At 42.9% G+C, this 11,421-nt stretch overlaps 2 long non-coding RNA genes across 11 annotated transcripts; one reads left to right on the top strand and one right to left on the bottom strand.

Moving 5' to 3' along the window:
- Positions 1–5,332: 5,332 nt before the first annotated feature.
- Positions 5,333–9,712, bottom strand: LOC127715686 (uncharacterized). 7 transcript variants are annotated; one of them, XR_007988538.1, is made up of 6 exons: positions 9,603–9,712; positions 8,721–9,075; positions 8,368–8,545; positions 7,454–7,839; positions 6,576–6,752; positions 5,574–6,049 (listed from the first exon to the last, which is right to left on the bottom strand). It is a non-coding gene; the product is annotated as an uncharacterized LOC127715686 (long non-coding RNA). The 7 variants fall into 7 exon arrangements; XR_007988535.1 differs by lacking the exons at positions 8,721–9,075; positions 9,603–9,712 and adding an exon at positions 5,333–5,552 and having other exon boundaries at positions 5,728–6,049; positions 8,368–8,706; XR_007988532.1 differs by lacking the exons at positions 8,721–9,075; positions 9,603–9,712 and having other exon boundaries at positions 8,368–8,706.
- LOC127715690 (uncharacterized) lies at positions 6,746–11,186 on the top strand. 4 transcript variants are annotated; one of them, XR_007988542.1, is made up of 4 exons: positions 6,746–6,906; positions 9,026–9,093; positions 9,443–9,552; positions 10,427–11,186. It is a non-coding gene; the product is annotated as an uncharacterized LOC127715690 (long non-coding RNA). The 4 variants fall into 4 exon arrangements; XR_007988544.1 differs by lacking the exons at positions 9,026–9,093; positions 9,443–9,552 and adding an exon at positions 7,612–7,964; XR_007988543.1 differs by lacking the exons at positions 9,026–9,093; positions 9,443–9,552 and adding an exon at positions 7,434–7,964 and having other exon boundaries at positions 10,601–11,186.
- The last annotated feature ends 235 nt before the right edge of the window (positions 11,187–11,421 follow it).

The following is an 11,421-nucleotide window of genomic DNA, read 5'->3' as shown; positions in this document are numbered from 1 at the left end:
AACCCCCAAAAAATCATTTAAGTGGGTCCTGCTCTGATTCATTACCTTTCATTTGAGCTATGTCCAGTGTCGAACTTTGCCGTACAGAGCTGGCGAGACTTGCCGAAAGAATGTACGGTGGACACGTAAAAACAAAAATAATACCAACTTTGAACCCCTTCAATTCCCAGAAGGTCCTAACCCCCAAAAAATCATTTAAGTGGGTCCTGCTCTGATTCATTACCTTTCATTTGAGCTATGTCCGGTGTCGAACTTTGCCGTACGGAGCTGGCGAGACTTGCCGAAAGAATGTACGGTGGACACGTAAAAAAAAAATAATACCAACTTTGAATCCCTTCAATTCCTAGAAGGTCCTAACCCCCAAAAAATCATTTAAGTGGGTCCTGCTCTGATTCATTACCTTTCATTTGAGCTATGTCCAGTGTCGAACTTTGCCGTACAGAGCTGGCGAGACTTGCCGAAAGAATGTACGGTGGACACGTAAAAACAAAAATAATACCAACTTTGAACCCCTTCAATTCCCAGAAGGTCCTAACCCCCAAAAAATCATTTAAGTGGGTCCTGCTCTGATTCATTACCTTTCATTTGAGCTATGTCCGGTGTCGAACTTTGCCGTACGGAGCTGGCGAGACTTGCCGAAAGAATGTACGGTGGACACGTAAAAAAAAATAATACCAACTTTGAATCCCTTCAATTCCTAGAAGGTCCTAACCCCCAAAAAATCATTTAAGTGGGTCCTGCTCTGATTCATTACCTTTCATTTGAGCTATGTCCAGTGTCGAACTTTGCCGTACAGAGCTGGCGAGACTTGCCGAAAGAATGTACGGTGGACACGTAAAAACAAAAATAATACCAACTTTGAACCCCTTCAATTCCCAGAAGGTCCTAACCTCCAAAAAATCATTTAAGTGGGTCCTGCTCTGATTCATTACCTTTCATTTGAGCTATGTCCGGTGTCGAACTTTGCCGTACGGAGCTGGCGAGACTTGCCGAAAGAATGTACGGTGGACACGTAAAAAAAAAATAATACCAACTTTGAATCCCTTCAATTCCTAGAAGGTCCTAACCCCCAAAAAATCATTTAAGTGGGTCCTGCTCTGATTCATTACCTTTCATTTGAGCTATGTCCAGTGTCGAACTTTGCCGTACAGAGCTGGCGAGACTTGCCGAAAGAATGTACGGTGGACACGTAAAAACAAAAATAATACCAACTTTGAACCCCTTCAATTCCCAGAAGGTCCTAACCCCCAAAAAATCATTTAAGTGGGTCCTGCTCTGATTCATTACCTTTCATTTGAGCTATGTCCGGTGTCGAACTTTGCCGTACGGAGCTGGCGAGACTTGCCGAAAGAATGTACGGTGGACACGTAAAAAAAAAATAATACCAACTTTGAATCCCTTCAATTCCTAGAAGGTCCTAACCCCCAAAAAATCATTTAAGTGGGTCCTGCTCTGATTCATTACCTTTCATTTGAGCTATGTCCAGTGTCGAACTTTGCCGTACAGAGCTGGCGAGACTTGCCGAAAGAATGTACGGTGGACACGTAAAAACAAAAATAATACCAACTTTGAACCCCTTCAATTCCCAGAAGGTCCTAACCCCCAAAAAATCATTTAAGTGGGTCCTGCTCTGATTCATTACCTTTCATTTGAGCTATGTCCGGTGTCGAACTTTGCCGTACGGAGCTGGCGAGACTTGCCGAAAGAATGTACGGTGGACACGTAAAAAAAAAATAATACCAACTTTGAATCCCTTCAATTCCTAGAAGGTCCTAACCCCCAAAAAATCATTTAAGTGGGTCCTGCTCTGATTCATTACCTTTCATTTGAGCTATGTCCAGTGTCGAACTTTGCCGTACAGAGCTGGCGAGACTTGCCGAAAGAATGTACGGTGGACACGTAAAAACAAAAATAATACCAACTTTGAACCCCTTCAATTCCCAGAAGGTCCTAACCCCCAAAAAATCATTTAAGTGGGTCCTGCTCTGATTCATTACCTTTCATTTGAGCTATGTCCGGTGTCGAACTTTGCCGTACGGAGCTGGCGAGACTTGCCGAAAGAATGTACGGTGGACACGTAAAAAAAAAATAATACCAACTTTGAATCCCTTCAATTCCTAGAAGGTCCTAACCCCCAAAAAATCATTTAAGTGGGTCCTGTTCTGATTCATTACCTTTCATTTGAGCTATGTCCAGTGTCGAACTTTGCCGTACAGAGCTGGCGAGACTTGCCGAAAGAATGTACGGTGGACACGTAAAAACAAAAATAATACCAACTTTGAACCCCTTCAATTCCCAGAAGGTCCTAACCCCCAAAAAATCATTTAAGTGGGTCCTGCTCTGATTCATTACCTTTCATTTGAGCTATGTCCGGTGTCGAACTTTGCCGTACGGAGCTGGCGAGACTTGCCGAAAGAATGTACGGTGGACACGTAAAAAAAAAATAATACCAACTTTGAATCCCTTCAATTCCTAGAAGGTCCTAACCCCCAAAAAATCATTTAAGTGGGTCCTGCTCTGATTCATTACCTTTCATTTGAGCTATGTCCAGTGTCGAACTTTGCCGTACAGAGCTGGCGAGACTTGCCGAAAGAATGTACGGTGGACACGTAAAAACAAAAATAATACCAACTTTGAACCCCTTCAATTCCCAGAAGGTCCTAACCCCCAAAAAATCATTTAAGTGGGTCCTGCTCTGATTCATTACCTTTCATTTGAGCTATGTCCGGTGTCGAACTTTGCCGTACGGAGCTGGCGAGACTTGCCGAAAGAATGTACGGTGGACACGTAAAAAAAAAATAATACCAACTTTGAATCCCTTCAATTCCTAGAAGGTCCTAACCCCCAAAAAATCATTTAAGTGGGTCCTGCTCTGATTCATTACCTTTCATTTGAGCTATGTCCAGTGTCGAACTTTGCCGTACAGAGCTGGCGAGACTTGCCGAAAGAATGTACGGTGGACACGTAAAAACAAAAATAATACCAACTTTGAACCCCTTCAATTCCCAGAAGGTCCTAACCCCCAAAAAATCATTTAAGTGGGTCCTGCTCTGATTCATTACCTTTCATTTGAGCTATGTCCGGTGTCGAACTTTGCCGTACGGAGCTGGCGAGACTTGCCGAAAGAATGTACGGTGGACACGTAAAAAAAAAATAATACCAACTTTGAATCCCTTCAATTCCTAGAAGGTCCTAACCCCCAAAAAATCATTTAAGTGGGTCCTGCTCTGATTCATTACCTTTCATTTGAGCTATGTCCAGTGTCGAACTTTGCCGTACAGAGCTGGCGAGACTTGCCGAAAGAATGTACGGTGGACACGTAAAAACAAAAATAATACCAACTTTGAACCCCTTCAATTCCCAGAAGGTCCTAACCCCCAAAAAATCATTTAAGTGGGTCCTGCTCTGATTCATTACCTTTCATTTGAGCTATGTCCGGTGTCGAACTTTGCCGTACGGAGCTGGCGAAACTTGCCGAAAGAATGTACGGTGGACACGTAAAAAAAAAATTATACCAACTTTGAATCCCTTCAATTCCTAGAAGGTCCTAACCCCCAAAAAATCATTTAAGTGGGTCCTGCTCTGATTCATTACCTTTCATTTGAGCTATGTCCAGTGTCGAACTTTGCCGTACAGAGCTGGCGAGACTTGCCGAAAGAATGTACGGTGGACACGTAAAAACAAAAATAATACCAACTTTGAACCCCTTCAATTCCCAGAAGGTCCTAACCCCCAAAAAATCATTTAAGTGGGTCCTGCTCTAATTCATTACCTTTCATTTGAGCTATGTCCGGTGTCGAATTTTGCCGTACGGAGCTGGCGAGACTTGCCGAAAGAATGTACGGTGGACACGTAAAAAAAAAATAATACCAACTTTGAATCCCTTCAATTCCTAGAAGGTCCTAACCCCCAAAAAATCATTTAAGTGGGTCCTGCTCTGATTCATTACCTTTCTTTGAGCTATGTCCAGTGTCGAACTTTGCCGTACAGAGCTGGCGAGACTTGCCGAAAGAATGTACGGTGGACACGTAAAAACAAAAATAATACCAACTTTGAACCCCTTCAATTCCCAGAAGGTCCTAACCCCCAAAAAATCATTTAAGTGGGTCCTGCTCTGATTCATTACCTTTCATTTGAGCTATGTCCGGTGTCGAACTTTGCCGTACGGAGCTGGCGAGACTTGCCGAAAGAATGTACGGTGGACACGTAAAAAAAAAATTATACCAACTTTGAATCCCTTCAATTCCCAGAAGGTCCTAACCCCCAAAAAATCATTTAAGTGGGTCCTGCTCTGATTCATTACCTTTCATTTGAGCTATGTCCAGTGTCGAACTTTGCCGTACAGAGCTGGCGAGACTTGCCGAAAGAATGTACGGTGGACACGTAAAAACAAAAATAATACCAACTTTGAACCCCTTCAATTCCCAGAAGGTCCTAACCCCCAAAAAATCATTTAAGTGGGTCCTGCTCTGATTCATTACCTTTCATTTGAGCTATGTCCGGTGTCGAACTTTGCCGTACGGAGCTGGCGAGACTTGCCGAAAGAATGTACGGTGGACACGTAAAAAAAAAATAATACCAACTTTGAATCCCTTCAATTCCTAGAAGGTCCTAACCCCCAAAAAATCATTTAAGTGGGTCCTGCTCTGATTCATTACCTTTCATTTGAGCTATGTCCAGTGTCGAACTTTGCCGTACAGAGCTGGCGAGACTTGCCGAAAGAATGTACGGTGGACACGTAAAAACAAAAATAATACCAACTTTGAACCCCTTCAATTCCCAGAAGGTCCTAACCCCCAAAAAATCATTTAAGTGGGTCCTGCTCTGATTCATTACCTTTCATTTGAGCTATGTCCGGTGTCGAATTTTGCCGTACGGAGCTGGCGAGACTTGCCGAAAGAATGTACGGTGGACACGTAAAAAAAAAATAATACCAACTTTGAATCCCTTCAATTCCTAGAAGGTCCTAACCCCCAAAAAATCATTTAAGTGGGTCCTGCTCTGATTCATTACCTTTCATTTGAGCTATGTCCAGTGTCGAACTTTGCCGTACAGAGCTGGCGAGACTTGCCGAAAGAATGTACGGTGGACACGTAAAAACAAAAATAATACCAACTTTGAACCCCTTCAATTCCCAGAAGGTCCTAACCCCCAAAAAATCATTTAAGTGGGTCCTGCTCTGATTCATTACCTTTCATTTGAGCTATGTCCGGTGTCGAACTTTGCCGTACGGAGCTGGCAAGACTTGCCGAAAGAATGTACCCCTTCAATTCCCAGAAGGTCATAACTTTGCGAAGTGCGACACCGGACATAGCTCAAATAAAAGGTAATGAATCAGAGCAGGACCCACTTAAATGATTTTTTGGGGGTTAGGACCTTCTGGGAATTGAAGGGGTTCAAAGTTGGTATTTTTTTTTTTTACGTGTCCACCGTACATTCTTTCGGCAAGTCTCGCCAGCTCCGTACGGCAAAGTTCGACACCGGACATAGCTCAAATGAAAGGTAATGAATCAGAGCAGGACCCACTTAAATGATTTTTTGGGGGTTAGGACCTTCTGGGAATTGAAGGGGTTCAAAATTGGTTTTTTTTTTTATACGTGTCCACCGTACATTCTTTCGGCAAGTCTCGCCAGCTCCGTACGGCAAAGTTCGACATCGGACATAGCTCAAATGAAAGGTAATGAATCAGAGCAGGACCCACTTAAATGATTTTTTGGGGTTTAGGACCTTCTGGGAATTGAAGGGGTTCAAAGTTGGTATTTTTTTTTTTACGTGTCCACCGTACATTCTTTCGGCAAGTCTCGCCAGCTCCGTTCGGCTAAATTCGACATCGGACATAGCTCAAATGAAAGGTAATGAATCAGAGCAGGACCCACTTAAATGATTTTTTGGGGGTTAGGACCTTCTGGGAATTGAAGGGGTTCAAAGTTGGTATTCTTTTTTTTTTACGTGTCCACCGTACATTCTTTCGGCAAGTCTCGCCAGCTCCGTACGGCAAAGTTCGACACCGGACATAGCTCAAATGAAAGGTAATGAATCAGAGCAGGACCTACTTAAATGATTTTTTGGGGGTTAGGACCTTCTGGGAATTGAAGGGGTTCAAAGTTGGTATTCTTTTTTTTTTTACGTGTCCACCGTACATTCTTTCGGCAAGTCTTGCCAGCTCCGTTCGGCTAAATTCGACATCGGACATAGCTCAAATGAAAGGTAATGAATCAGAGCAGGACCCACTTAAATGATTTTTTGGGGGTTAGGACCTTCTGGGAATAGAAGGGGTTCAAAGTTGGCATTTTTTTTTTTACGTGTCCACCGTACATTCTTTCGGCAAGTCTCGCCAGCTCCGTTCGGCTTAATTCGACATCGGACATAGCTCAAATGAAAGGTAATGAATCAGAGCAGGACCCACTTAAATGATTTTTTGGGGGTTAGGACCTTCTGGGAATTGAAGGGGTTTAAAGTTGGGTTTTTTTTTTACGTGTCCACCGTACATTCTTTCGGCAAGTCTCGCCAGCTCCGTTCGGCTAAATTCGACATCGGACATAGCTCAAATGAAAGGTAATGAATCAGAGCAGGACCCACTTAAATGATTTTTTGGGGGTTAGGACCTTCTGGGAATTGAAGGGGTTCAAAGTTGGTATTCTTTTTTTTTTACGTGTCCACCGTACATTCTTTCGGCAAGTCTCGCCAGCTCCGTACGGCAAAGTTCGACACCGGACATAGCTCAAATGAAAGGTAATGAATCAGAGCAGGACCTACTTAAATGATTTTTTGGGGGTTAGGACCTTCTGGGAATTGAAGGGGTTCAAAATTGGTTTTTTTTTTTTACGTGTCCACCGTACATTCTTTCGGCAAGTCTCGCCAGCTCCGTACGGCAAAGTTCGACATCGGACATAGCTCAAATGAAAGGTAATGAATCAGAGCAGGACCCACTTAAATGATTTTTTGGGGATTAGGACCTTCTGGGAATTGAAGGGGTTCAAAGTTGATATTTTTTTTTTACGTGTCCACCGTACATTCTTTCGGCAAGTCTTGCCAGCTCCATTCGGCTAAATTCGACATCGGACATAGCTCAAATGAAAGGTAATGAATCAGAGCAGGACCCACTTAAATGATTTTTTGGGGGTTAGGACCTTCTGGGAATTGAAGGGGTTCAAAGTTGGTATTCTTTTTTTTTTTACGTGTCCACCGTACATTCTTTCGGCAAGTCTCGCCAGCTCCGTACGGCAAAGTTCGACATCGGACATAGCTCAAATGAAAGGTAATGAATCAGAGCAGGACCCACTTAAATGATTTTTTGGGGGTTAGGACCTTCTGGGAATTGAAGGGGTTCAAAGTTGGTATTTTTTTTTTTACGTGTCCACCGTACATTCTTTCGGCAAGTCTTGCCAGCTCCGTTCGGCTAAATTCGACATCGGACATAGCTCAAATGAAAGGTAATGAATCAGAGCAGGACCCACTTAAATGATTTTTTGGGGGTTAGGACCTTCTGGGAATTGAAGGGGTTCAAAGTTGGTATTCTTTTTTTTTTTACGTGTCCACCGTACATTCTTTCGGCAAGTCTCGCCAGCTCCATACGGCAAAGTTCGACACCGGACATAGCTCAAATGAAAGGTAATGAATCAGAGCAGGACCCACTTAAATGATTTTTTGGGGGTTAGGACCTTCTGGGAATTGAAGGGGTTCAAAGTTGGTATTCTTTTTTTTTTTACGTGTCCACCGTACATTCTTTTGGCAAGTTTCGCCAGCTCCGTACGACAAAGTTCGACACCGGACATAGCTCAAATGAAAGGTAATGAATCAGAGCAGGACCCACTTAAATGATTTTTTGGGGGTTAGGACCTTCTGGGAATTGAAGGGGTTCAAAATTGGTTTTTTTTTTTTTACGTGTCCACCGTACATTCTTTCGGCAAGTCTCGCCAGCTCCGTACGGCAAAGTTCGACATCGGACATAGCTCAAATGAAAGGTAATGAATCAGAGCAGGACCCACTTAAATGATTTTCTGGGGGTTAGGACCTTCTGGGAATTGAAGGGGTTTAAAGTTGGTATTTTTTTTTTTACGTGTCCACCGTACATTCTTTCGGCAAGTCTCGCCAGCTCCGTTCGGCTAAATTCGACATCTGACATAGCTCAAATGAAAGGTAATGAATCAGAGCAGGACCCACTTAAATGATTTTTTGGGGGTTAGGACCTTCTGGGAATTGAAGGGGTTCAAAGTTGGTATTCTTTTTTTTTTTACGTGTCCACCGTACATTCTTTCGGCAAGTCTCGCCAGCTCCGTACGGCAAAGTTCGAAACCGGACATAGCTCAAATGAAAGGTAATGAATCAGAGCAGGACCCACTTAAATGATTTTTTGGGGTTTAGGACCTTCTGGGAATTGAAGGGGTTCAAAGTTGGTATTCTTTTTTTTTTTACGTGTCCACCGTACATTCTTTCGGCAAGTCTCGCCAGCTCCGTACGGCAAAGTTCGACATCGGACATAGCTCAAATGAAAGGTAATGAATCAGAGCAGGACCCACTTAAATGATTTTTTGGGGGTTAGGACCTTCTGGGAATTGAAGGGGTTCAAAGTTGGTATTTTTTTTTTTACGTGTCCACCGTACATTCTTTCGGCAAGTCTCGCCAGCTCCGTTCGGCTAAATTCGACATCGGACATAGCTCAAATGAAAGGTAATGAATCAGAGCAGGACCCACTTAGATGATTTTTTGGGGGTTAGGACCTTCTGGGAATTGAAGGGGTTCAAAGTTGGTATTCTTTTTTTTTTTACGTGTCCACCGTACATTCTTTCGGCAAGTCTCGCCAGCTCCGTACGGCAAAGTTCGACACCGGACATAGCTCAAATGAAAGGTAATGAATCAGAGCAGGACCCACTTAAATGATTTTTTGGGGGTTAGGACCTTCTGGGAATTGAAGGGGTTCAAAGTTGGTATTCTTTTTTTTTTACGTGTCCACCGTACATTCTTTCGGCAAGTCTCGCCAGCTCCGTACGGCAAAGTTCGACACCGGACATAGCTCAAATGAAAGGTAATGAATCAGAGCAGGACCCACTTAAATGATTTTTTGGGGGTTAGGACCTTCTGGGAATTGAAGGGGTTCAAAATTGGTTTTTTTTTTTTTACGTGTCCACCGTACATTCTTTCGGCAAGTCTCGCCAGCTCCGTACGGCAAAGTTCGACATCGGACATAGCTCAAATGAAAGGTAATGAATCAGAGCAGGACCCACTTAAATGATTTTTTGGGGGTTAGGACCTTCTGGGAATTGAAGGGGTTCAAAGTTGGTATTTTTTTTTTACGTGTCCACCGTACATTCTTTCGGCAAGTCTCGCCAGCTCCGTTCGGCTAAATTCGACATCGGACATAGCTCAAATGAAAGGTAATGAATCAGAGCAGGACCCACTTAAATGATTTTTTGGGGGTTAGGACCTTCTGGGAATTGAAGAGGTTCAAAGTTGGTATTCTTTTTTTTTTTACGTGTCCACCGTACATTCTTTCGGCAAGTCTCGCCAGCTCCGTACGGCAAAGTTCGACACCGGACATAGCTCAAATGAAAGGTAATAAATCAGAGTAGGACCCACTTAAATGATTTTTTGGGGGTTAGGACCTTCTGGGAATTGAAGGGGTTCAAAATTGGTTTTTTTTTTTACGTGTCCACCGTACATTCTTTCGGCAAGTCTCGCCAGCTCCGAACGGCAAAGTTCGACATCGGGTATAGCTCAAATGAAAGGTAATGAATCAGAGCAGGACCCACTTAAATGATTTTTTGGGGGTTAGGACCTTCTGGGAATTGAAGGGGTTCAAAGTTGGTATTTTTTTTTTTACGTGTCCACCGTACATTCTTTCGGCAAGTCTCGCCAGCTCCGTTCGGCTAAATTCGACATCGGACTAGCTCAAATGAAAGGTAATGAATCAAAGCAGGACCCACTTAAATGATTTTTTGGGGGTTAGGACCTTCTGGGAATGGAAGGGGTTCAAAGTTGGTATTCTTTTTTTTTTACGTGTCCACCGTACATTCTTTCGGCAAGTCTCGCCAGCTCCGTACGGCAAAGTTCGACACCGGACATAGCTCAAATGAAAGGTAATGAATCAGAGCAGGACCCACTTAAATGATTTTTTGGGGTTTAGGACCTTCTGGGAATTGAAGGGGTTCAAAGTTGGTATTCTTTTTTTTTTACGTGTCCACCGTACATTCTTTCGGCAAGTCTCGCCAGCTCCGTACGGCAAAGTTCGACACCGGACATAGCTCAAATGAAAGGTAATGAATCAGAGCAGGACCCACTTAAATGATTTTTTGGGGGTTAGGACCTTCTGGGAATTGAAGGGGTTCAAAATTGGTTTTTTTTTTTACGTGTCCACCGTACATTCTTTCGGCAAGTCTCGCCAGCTCCGTACGGCAAAGTTCGACATCGGGTATAGCTCAAATGAAAGGTAATGAATCAGAGCAGGACCCACTTAAATGATTTTTTGGGGGTTAGGACCTTCTGGGAATTGAAGGGGTTCAAAGTTGGTATTTTTTTTTTACGTGTCCACCGTACATTCTTTCAGCAAGTCTCGCCAGCTCCGTTCGGCTAAATTCGACATCGGACATAGCTCAAATGAAAGGTAATGAATCAGAGCAGGACCCACTTAAATGATTTTTTGGGGGTTAGGACCTTCTGGGAATTGAAGGGGTTCAAAGTTGGTATTCTTTTTTTTTTTACGTGTCCACCGTACATTCTTTCGGCAAGTCTCGCCAGCTCCGTACGGCAAAGTTCGACACCGGACATAGCTCAAATGAAAGGTAATGAATCAGAGCAGGACCCACTTAAATGATTTTTTGGGGGTTAGGACCTTCTGGGAATTGAAGGGGTTCAAAGTTGGTATTCTTTTTTTTTTACGTGTCCACCGTACATTCTTTCGGCAAGTCTCGCCAGCTCCGTACGGGAAAGTTCGACACTGGACATAGCTCAAATGAAAGGTAATGAATCAGAGCAGGACCCACTTAAATGATTTTTTGGGGGTTAGGACCTTCTGGGAATTGAAGGGGTTCAAAGTTGACATTCGAAGTGTACGGGTTTTTTTTAAACAAAAAAATCTTTACATTTCTTTTAAGTAAGGATGCATGCCATACAAAATAGTACACGTATACTTTCAATTCAAAATATTGTTTGTGGGCATGAAATGTACTCTTACAGTTTGTTATTTTGTATGTTTTCAATTTCAGCATGGGGAATAGACATTAAAAGTTCCTTTTCTAGAAAATAAAGGATATTTGAGGATGCCGAGTGTATGGAAAGCCAGTATATAGTTATTCTTTCGCACATAATATTTTTCTTATTTCGTTTATTTGAAAGCTGATACATTGTACAAAGGAACAAGTTTAAGTGAACTCACATTACATAGTTATTCTATGCTCCGCCTACGACAGTAAAGCCCATAATATT

Source organism: Mytilus californianus, unplaced genomic scaffold, assembly GCF_021869535.1.
Source record: "Mytilus californianus isolate M0D057914Y unplaced genomic scaffold, xbMytCali1.0.p SCAF_9, whole genome shotgun sequence".
NCBI classification, from domain to species: Eukaryota; Metazoa; Mollusca; class Bivalvia; order Mytilida; family Mytilidae; genus Mytilus; species Mytilus californianus.
The sequence above is the reverse complement of the archived record's forward strand: the minus strand, read 5'-3'. Positions and strand labels throughout refer to the sequence as shown.